Below are 9,937 nucleotides of genomic sequence, written 5' to 3'. Positions count from 1 at the left end.
CCTCAAGCCATAGGCTTAGAGCCAAGGGCTTTTTGGTTCTGCCCATCAGCTTGTGCCTCTGACCACTTCCAGGACAAGGCAAGTAGAGGAGAAAACAAACTCAGCCCAGCTGCTGTGAGCAGAACTTTCCTGACTTCCTTTTGTCAATCATTATCTCTGCCAAGATGCTTCCTATTCCCCAGGAAAAGCAAATCTACTGTGCAGCAGGCAGTGTCTATTGCTTAAAGTTAATGTATAGTAGGCAGCCAGGAATTCACAAAGGAAGAGAGTGTTAGCTTGAAGATTTGTATAATGCTTCATGAATATATGTGTCATATTTGCACAGTGGCCATGCTAATCTCTATTTTGGTTCAGTTTTAGTGTATTTGTTGCCAAAGTGAGCCCTAGAAACTTTACATTTCACAATTATTATTATTTTGTCTACATACCAACAGAAAATACATCTTCCTGCCTGTTCAGCAGTTTCAGCCTTGAAGAACCACACCTACTTTCACTGTGAAATTATTTAACTTCTGTAATCACTAGTTATCTAGGTATTATCTATCAATGTTAAAATGGATAGAATTTATCAGTTTCTTAACTGTGATGAGGTGGGGAGCAAAATGGGGACAGAGATTTTAAATTGGCATCACTAATGCCATTATGTCTGTTTCTGAAACCAGATGTGAAACCACAGTGTTGTGTGACAATGTAAGACTTTTTTACAATGTTGTGTAATGCAGTGACATCACTTCTGGAGTCAAATCTGGATGTGATGATATGCTGTCACCAACATCAATTCTTGCCCTCCTTTTTATTCCTGGTGCTCCAAGGAGTGGCAGCAGGAGCACAGACCTTTGGGCTGGAGCCCTACATGTAGAAAAAGTGTTGTCCTTTTTCTGGGGGAGAAGTAAGAGAGAACTGCAGCCTAGGAAATGGGCTGTGCAGGCTTGGGAGGCATGAGTGGGGTGACTCTGAGTGGCAAAGCATGATCAGATTGAGACCAAAGTTAGCTCTGGGGTTGTTGTGGAAAGGAACTTTGCTAAGAAGATATGAAACAGAAAGGTGTGCTGCTGTAGTACTCATAAGCAATTCAGTTACTTAACTGGCAATCAAGAACCTGAAAAAATACCTGGACAACAACATTTTGAATTTAGCCATTATGTTTCACTCTTGTGGTGGATACAAGCTTCCCTTACATTCCCTATTAAGCTACCTGTTGGCATGATTCACCCTGGCTTATGTAGGAGCTATTGACAGTGGAGTGGCTTCAGGATTTACTTCCAATGCCAAATCCAAACTACTGAATTATTTTTTCATTACAATAACACATATTAATATAGAGTTTGCAAAGAGGAAGATAATGCCTGGAGAGGACTATTAACTGTCAAAGTTTGAAAGGAGAATGTCCTGTTGAAGTAAATACATCTATTTGGTTCTGCTGTGAAGCAGTGCAGAGGCTATTCTGAACATCCTGTGCCTGAAGTAATGCAGTAATGGGGCTGCTACTCAAGAAGGCTGATTGTACTGTTTGATTACTATGATTAAATCTTGAGGTGAGAGACAAAAGTTATGCTATCTCAGCTGCTGTATGACAAGCAATAACCTAGGCTTTAACCTTTTTGTAAGAACATAGTGACATTTTGAATCACTAAAACAGAACTCTTGAGTATACTCTTGAGTATACCGTCTCTCCCCACATGTGCCCCAGAGAGCACTGAGGTCAGGAACACAAAATCTCCTCACTATCCCCGGGCCAAAAGAAGCCCGCCTGAAGGCCACCAGGGAAAGGGCTTTCTCCGTTATGGCCCCCGTATGGTGGAATCAGCTGCCGGAAGAGGTGAGGGCCCTGCGGGACTTGGCGCAGTTCCGCAGGGCCTGTAAGACGACCCTCTTCCGGCTAGCCTATACCTAGCCTATATTTAGCTAGGATAACAACTTGAGGTAACTGGCCAGCCATCTGTTTACAGGAAACTGAATTACTCTGTTTTTAATGTTTTTAACTGTTTAAATATTCAATTGTTTTATATTTGAAATTGTTTAAATTTTAAGTTTGATTAATTGTTGGAAGCCGCCCTGAGCCATTCGTGGGAAGGGCGGGATATAAATCCCAAATAAATAAATAAATAAATAAATAAATAAATAAATAAATTAAACATTACAGATTTCAGTTCAGCAAAGCGAATTCCGACTCCCAAGCAGTGTCATATAGGCATTTAAAAAGTGTACATATTGTATGCATGTAGGAAAGAGTGGAATTGTACCTGCTGGATCACTCTGGATATATGCATGTACAGTTCAGGAATTATAGAAGAAGAAGGGGACTTCCGGGGGAGGAAAATGTCGAGCTGAGCTGCTTCTCACAACGGGAGCAGGCTGGAACTTCTGTTCGGGGTAGTGGAAGGCAAATTAATGCCTACTGCCTACTTTTCTCAGTCAGAGATTAGTCCAAGATATGCACAGAAAACTTTGATGAGATTTACCTTGGCTTAAAAGAAGTCCCGGGGGGGGCTTCTTTGAGGCTTTGAGGGGTCTCGAGGAGTTGCATTTTCATCATCTGCAGAAGTTCTCAGAGTCATTTATTTGACATAAGCTCGACAGGATCCTAACCTTCGTGGACATTGCTAAACATCTAAAGTTTTGCAAGACCAGTGGAAACTTGGATAATTGGAAGAAAAGGTACAGAGGACTATTTTTTATTCTGGAATTATTTATAACTTAAAGAAACAAATTTAAAAGGTGGAAAAGGAAAATTTAGAGAGTTGGGAAGAAGAGGGGAAAAAGAGATGAAATTGGGACTTTATAAATATAAAGGACAGTGTTAAAAACTGTTAAAAAGTGGAAAGGAATTTATTGTTTAGTCTACTTGCGGTTCTGGAAGAAAAAGCGACATCGTCATATTGGCACAGACCTGCATTACATTTGAGCAAGACAGGAAATACGTCAAGTATCGTGAGATCTCCTTACCATTGTGAATGAGACTTCGTGGCAACAAGAGCAGGAAGTAGTGGAAAGAAAACCTACTTTAGGAATATATACCAGTGAGAAACATCGGCGGTCATTGCTGGGAGGCCAAAATAAAAAACAATATTTTTAAAGAATTTGGGACATTAAAAACTGTTGGAATTAACTGAGAAGAGGGTAAGAAGATAAATACTATTGGTCATATTATTTGTGTGGTCCTCGGAAGTTTTTAAAAAGGAAAAAGTTGCGAAAAAGTTGCAGTAAAAAGTTGCGACCGCCATTTTGGAAGATTTAAAAACTTGAAAAAGAAATATCTTGACTTTGGGAGCTCCGAGGAAGTCGAAATTGGGCTTGTTATAGAGGGCAAGTCCTACTCTATTGATTCTGATAGTTGAATTGGAAATTGGTGAGGTCCAAAATGTTGTGATTTTTGAAGGGTTTAAAAGTTTTAAAATTTAATATCTTGGTCTAGGAAGCTCCGAGGACGGAAAATTAGGCTTGTTATAAAAAGCACACTCTAATTTTTTGAACCTGATAGTTAAATTTGAACTCTGTGAGATTAGAATTTTTGGTGTTTTTAAATGTCTGAACATAAACAGCCCCGAACAAGGGCTATTTCATGGAAAAAATGCAGGACCAATTAGAGGCAATAGATGCAAGAATGATGAAAGGGGTGAGAGAGATGATAGATGATTCGAAAAAAGAAATTATTGCAGAGATTAAAAAAGATATGGAAGATCTCAGAAAGGAAACTGAGGAAACTTCTAAGAAAGTGCAGGAGGTAGAAGGCAAAATGAAAGTATATGATTCCACCTTTTTGAAAATGCAAGAAAAAGTGAAGATCCAGGACTGCAAATTGATGGAGACCCAGATACGTCTGAGAGGAGTACCTGAAGGGGAGGATGGTGATTTAAAAGGATATATAATAAAAATAATTGCAGAATTTTTAGATGAAGACCCTGAAGAGACTAAAAATATGTATGACTATATGTGTAGAGTGAATTCACTTTTTGCCAAGAAAAATAACCTTCCAAGAAATGTTGTTATAAGATATATGACAAAGGAAATGGTGGGAAGGATCATGAATAAAAACTTTGAAAAGACATTGTTTGTGGGAGGCAGTAAAGGGAGAATCATGAAGGAGCTGCCAAGGCAAGCGATAAGTGATAGAAGAACATATAAAAAGTTGACAGAAAAACTGAGACACAATGGCATGAGGTTTAGATGGATAATACCTGAAGGCTTGAGTTTTGAACTCCAGGGGAAGAGAATCACAATTACAAATGCTCAGGAGCTGCGTAGATTTTTTGAAGAAAATAAAGAATTTGCACCATGATGGATTACAAATTATTGTCTTAGAATGTTAATGGACTAAATTTACCACAAAAAAGAAGGGCAACATTTCATTGGATTAAGAAACTAACTGTAATATAATTTGTTTGCAAGAAGTGCATATTAAACAAAAGGATTATAAATTTTTATGGAACAAACAATTGGGAGTAGAATTTTTTTCATTAGCTGAACAGAAGAAAAGAGGAATGGTTTTGTATATTAAACAAGAATTGGAGCCAAAATTAGTGTTTAAAGATAAAGATGGAAGATTTGTAGCAGTAGAGACAATATGAAATGAAAAAAAAGTTGTTATTGGGATTGTATGCACCTAATGGTGCAAAGGATGCATTTTTTAAAGATATTACACAACAACTTGATGAACTGACCTATGACCAAGTTTTGATAATGGGAGATTTTAATGGAACAGTTAAAAACTCATTGGATAGATCTGGAGGAAAAAAAATAATTGTAAAGAAGGAAAATTGCCAAAATCTTTTTTTGAATTGGTTAAACAAGAAAATTTGGAAGATATATGGAGGAAATTTAACCCTGAAGTTCGCGACTATACTTTTTTTTCAGCAAGACACAAAACTTTTTCTAGAATTGACATGCTGTGGGGAACTAAAGTTTTAGATCTTATAACAAGAAAGATAGAGATTTTACCTAAAATTGGGGCTGATCATAACCCAATAATGTGGATTACAAAATTGTCCAAGAAAGTGAGAAGATGGAGATTGAATGAAGATTTGCTAAAGAATAAAGAAACAGTGACATACCTAGAAAATGAAACTAAAGCTTTTTTCCAAGTGAATGACAAAGAAGATATTGACTTTCAGACGGTCTGGGATGCTTATAAAGCAGTAATGAGAGGAATGTTGATTACTTTGAATAATAAGAAAATGAAAGAAAAGCAGTTGTTGGACATTCAAAATGAAATAAAGAAAAAGGAAAAGGAGTTAAGAAAAAGACCAGGGAAAAATAAAATTTTAAGGGAAATTACAATATTACAAACTCAATTGAGACATTTGTTAAATAAAGAAGTGGAATGGAGTTTGAAAAGACTTCAGCAGAAATCCTTTGAAGGAGCAAATAAACCGGGAAAGTATTTGGCTTGGCAATTGAAGAAAATAGAGTTATTAACAGAATTGTGGTAGATGGAAGAGAAGTGGTTACTCAAGAGGGAATAAAAAGATAATTTTTTAAATACTATGCCAAATTGTTTAAAGGTGTTAAAATAAAGAAAGAGAAGATGGATGAGTATTTACAAAAGATAAAAATAGAGCCCTTAACTGAAAATATGAGAAAAATTTTGAATGATCCTCTTGAAAAAATAGAAGTTGAAGTAGCAATTAATGCAATGAAAAATGGGAAAGCACCTGGACCAGATGGATATACAGCTAAATATTTCAAAACTTTTAAAGATGAATTAATACCAAAACTGCAGAAGTTGGTGAATATGATAAGAATAAGAGGGAGTATACCAAACACATGGAAAGAAGCTGTTATTTCATTGATACCCAAGGAAGATAGAGATGTCACGAACATAAAAAATTATAGACCTATTTTGCTATTAAATAATGACTATAAAATATTTACAAGAATCTTGTAAATTTCGCTATTAAATAATGACTATAAAATATTTACAAGAATCTTGGCAGAACGGCTTAAACAACATTTGATAAACTTTATAAAGGAGGATCAAGAAAGGTTTCTTCCCAAAAGACAAATAAGAGACAATATTAGAACTGTTGTAAATATTATAGAATATTATGAAAGACATCCAGAAAAAGAAGTAGCATTATTCTTTGCAGATGCAGAGAAAGCATTTGACAATTTAAACTGGGACTTTATGTTTGCAGTAATGGAAAAAATGGAGCTGGGAGAAGATTGATAAGAATGATAAAAGCAATATATTCTGAACAAAATGCAAGATTGTGTATAAATGCAGACCTTACAGAAGGTATGAAAGTCAGCAAAGGTACCAGACAAGGCTGTCCGCTTTCACCATTGTTGTTTATAATAACTCTTGAAATATTACTGATGCAGATCCAAGAGGAAAAAGAGACAGAAAGTCTAAGAACAAAAGGATTTACTTACAAATACAGAGCTTTTGCTGATGATGTTTATAAATGAAAACCCCATACAAGTTACACCTTTGTTGTTAGCTAAAATACAAGAATATGGGGAGTTGGCGGGACTTTGTATTAATAGAGAAAAATCAAAAATTCTGTGTAAAAATATGGAGATGATTAAGCAACAAGAACTACAGAGACTAACGGGCTGTGAAGTCACTTCTAAAGTAAAGTACCTAGGGGTAGAGATTACAATGAAAAATATTGACTTGTTTAAAAATAACTATGAGAAGTTATGGCGTAAAATGGATGAAGACATGCTAAAATGGAACAAGCGTAATTTGTCATTGCTGGGTAGAATAGCTGCAATTAAAATGAATATTTTACCAAGAATAATGTATTTGTTTCCTATTGTTTCCTATGTATTCCTATTGTGAAGGAGGGCAAACAATGTGATAAATGGCGAAGGAAAATCTCAGAATTTGTGTGGACTGGGAGGAAACCAAGGATTAAAATGTAAATTTTGACTGATGCAGAAGAGAGAGGCGGATTTCAACTACCAGATTTAAAATTATATCATGAAGCAGTTTGTTTAGTGTGGATGAAAGAATGGATAACGTTGTTAAATAAAAAACTTTTGGCGCTGGAAGGTCACGGAAATAAATTTGGCTAGCATGCGTATTTGTATTATAGAAAAAAGAAGATGGACGGTTTTTTCTCTCACCATTATATAAGAAGTACTTTACTAAATACATGGATGAAATACAAGAAATATGGAGATGAGAGAAGACTGTTATGGATAGTGCCAGCTGAAGTAATAAAACTAACGGCTGAGATAGGTGAAGAAAAGTGGTTGTCATATAATCAATTATTAAAAATAAAAAGTGGTAAAATAGAACTGAAAACTGAAGAGTTGAATCATAAATATGATTGGTTCCAAATGCAACAAATAAAGAGCTTGGTGGAGAATGATATTAAAACTGAAGGAATAAGGAAAGAGCAAACAGCAATGGAAAAAGTTCTGCTTGGAGACAATGATAAATTAATTTCAAAAGTATATAAATTACTTCTACAATGGTCTACAGAAGATGAAGTAGTGAAATCTCAAATGATTAATGTAAATAAAGAAATACAGATGGAAACGGGAATATTTGTGGAAGAACTCTATGAAACTTTCAACATGTCAAAGTATTAAAGAAAACTGTTTTAAGATGATGTATAGATGGTATATGACTCCTAAAAAATTAGCAAAGATGAATAACAAGATGCCAGACAGATGTTGGAAATGTAAAAAGCATGAAGGTTCTTTCTACCATATGTGGTGGACTTGTGAAAGAGCAAAACTGTATTGGCAAATGATTCAACAAGAAATTTCTAGGATATTGGGATATGAAGAAATGAAAGTTGCAGAGACTTTCTTATTGGGATTACAAATAGAAAAATTTCCAAAAGAAGATAGAACTCTGATTTGGTACTTGCTTTCAGTAGCTAGGAAATTGTATGTGCAGTTGTGGAAGCAAGAAAAAATACCAGAGAAATGGAATTGGATTATAAAAGTTATGACATGGAGTGAAATGGACAAATTAACAAGAATATTAAGCGACTATGACTTAGAAGTTTTTAAGATGGAGTGGAAAAACTTTAGAAGATATATAGAAAAAGAGTGGAAAATAAAAGGACATTGGACAATTTTTGATAATAATTAAGTTTTTAAAAGGAGAATATAATTTTTTGTTTAAATAGTTAAGGGTACCTTAAATTGTTTTTTTTAAGTAAATAACACTGGCGGGGGTCAAGTAAGGGGTGAGGGGTGGGTGGAAAGTAATATATGGGGTAGATAAAAGAAATTTTTAAAGATGTAAGATATAGATATAGATTTATTACCATATACTAATAAAAATTGTTTTACCCCCAAAAAAAGGAATTATAGAAGAAGAAGAATTGCAGATTTATACCCCACCCTTCTCCCTGAATCAGAGACTCAGAGCGGTTTAAAATCTCCTGTATCTTCTCCCCCCACAACAGACACCCTGTGAGGTAGGTGGGGCAGAGAGGGCTCTCACTAGCAGCTGCCCTTTCAAGGACAACCTCTGCCAGAGCTATGGCTGACCCAAGGCCATTCCAGCAGGTGCAAATGGAGGAGTGGGGAATCAAACCCAGTTCTCCCAGATAAGAGGCCGCACACTTAACCACTACACCAAATTGACTCTCAGTTTGGGAGTACCTTCAGTTCATATATTGTGCTCATATGTTCAGTTCATACCCCATACCTCCTATGGGGTAGACACATTCTATGCCCTTTATGCTCACACAGTGAAAGCCATTTTGATTGCCTGACCAGTGCTTGGGTTTGAACTAAAGGTCTGTACCAACAGCCAGGATTCCAAGGCAGATTTCACTATAAATCTGTTTAAATCTCCTGGGGCCCAAATCATCTCTCTAGAACATCTATACACTGACCTGGATGGCCCAAACTGTACATATTTCATCAGATTTAGGAAGCTAAGCAGGGTCAGTTCTGGTTAGTGCTTATATGGTAGACTATCAAGGAAGTGCAGGGTTGGTACACAGAGGCATGCAATGTGTGTGTGTATATAATTTACATTATTTACAGTCTACCCTTCTCACTTAGACTCAAGCCAGATTACACAGAGTGAATCAATACAATCAATAAAATGGATGTTCAATAAACAATGAATTAGTATTAAGGTTGTAGTATCAACCAGAAATCTAAAAAGAACCGAAGCAAAATAAAACTGTTGACATGACACATTAAATTATACAAAAATGACAAAGAGGATTCTACTTACATCAAGCTAGGTATAGTAATATAGGCCACAGTCCTTAATAATTTATCAAAGTAATTTTGTGATCATTGCAGTGCAACCCTATTGCCTGCATAGAAAAGCCCTCCTGAATATTTCAGTTTTGGATAGTTCATGGAAAGCCAGGAAAGTGGGAGCTTTTCTGACCTCCTCAGGTAGATCACTCCACAAGATGGGGGGTACAGTGGAGAAGGCATGTGTACAAGCAGTTGCTGATTTTGCCCATTTGTAGTCTGGCACTGCAGAAAGCCTTGCTCAGTTGAGCAATGTTGTTGTTGTGGACCACGGGGAACAGGCAGTATTGTAGATATGGGGGTTCTAAACCGTAACAGGCTCTGTTGGTGTTATGTCTAGCTCCTGATAATAGCTCAGCCACAGCAATCTGCACCAATCTGAGTTTGTGAATTGGTTTTGAGAGGGCACTGATGTACAGTGCATTACTGTAGTCTAGTCTTGATATTACTGTTGTTGGAAAAGGCAATGTCTGGTGTACAAAGAAAAAGACCCTGCAGGGAGCAGCAAGAAGACAATTAGATAAGATAGTGAGGTCAACACTAGGGGTGTGCAAAAAATTAAAATTTGCGAAAATTTGGATTCAGGGGTATTTGGGGCTTAAAAATTCAGGGGACCAAATATCTCCTAGTAGAAGATTCAGTAGCCAAATCTGATCTGGGTGATATTTGGCTATACCCAAATATATGGCCCCAATATATCCTATGGGCCACTGAAGTCAATGGCGAAATAGGATATAATGAATTGTGGCTG

At 36.3% G+C, this 9,937-nt stretch overlaps 1 pseudogene; it reads right to left on the bottom strand.

Moving 5' to 3' along the window:
* Window positions 1-280: 280 nt before the first annotated feature.
* LOC132570657 (U6 spliceosomal RNA) lies at window positions 281-380 on the bottom strand (annotated as a pseudogene).
* Window positions 381-9,937: the final 9,557 nt, after the last annotated feature.

This window comes from Heteronotia binoei, chromosome 4 (genome assembly GCF_032191835.1).
Source record: "Heteronotia binoei isolate CCM8104 ecotype False Entrance Well chromosome 4, APGP_CSIRO_Hbin_v1, whole genome shotgun sequence".
Classification (NCBI taxonomy): domain Eukaryota; kingdom Metazoa; phylum Chordata; class Lepidosauria; order Squamata; family Gekkonidae; genus Heteronotia; species Heteronotia binoei.
Note: the sequence above shows the minus strand (reverse complement) of the source record. Positions and strands in the feature narration are given on the sequence as shown.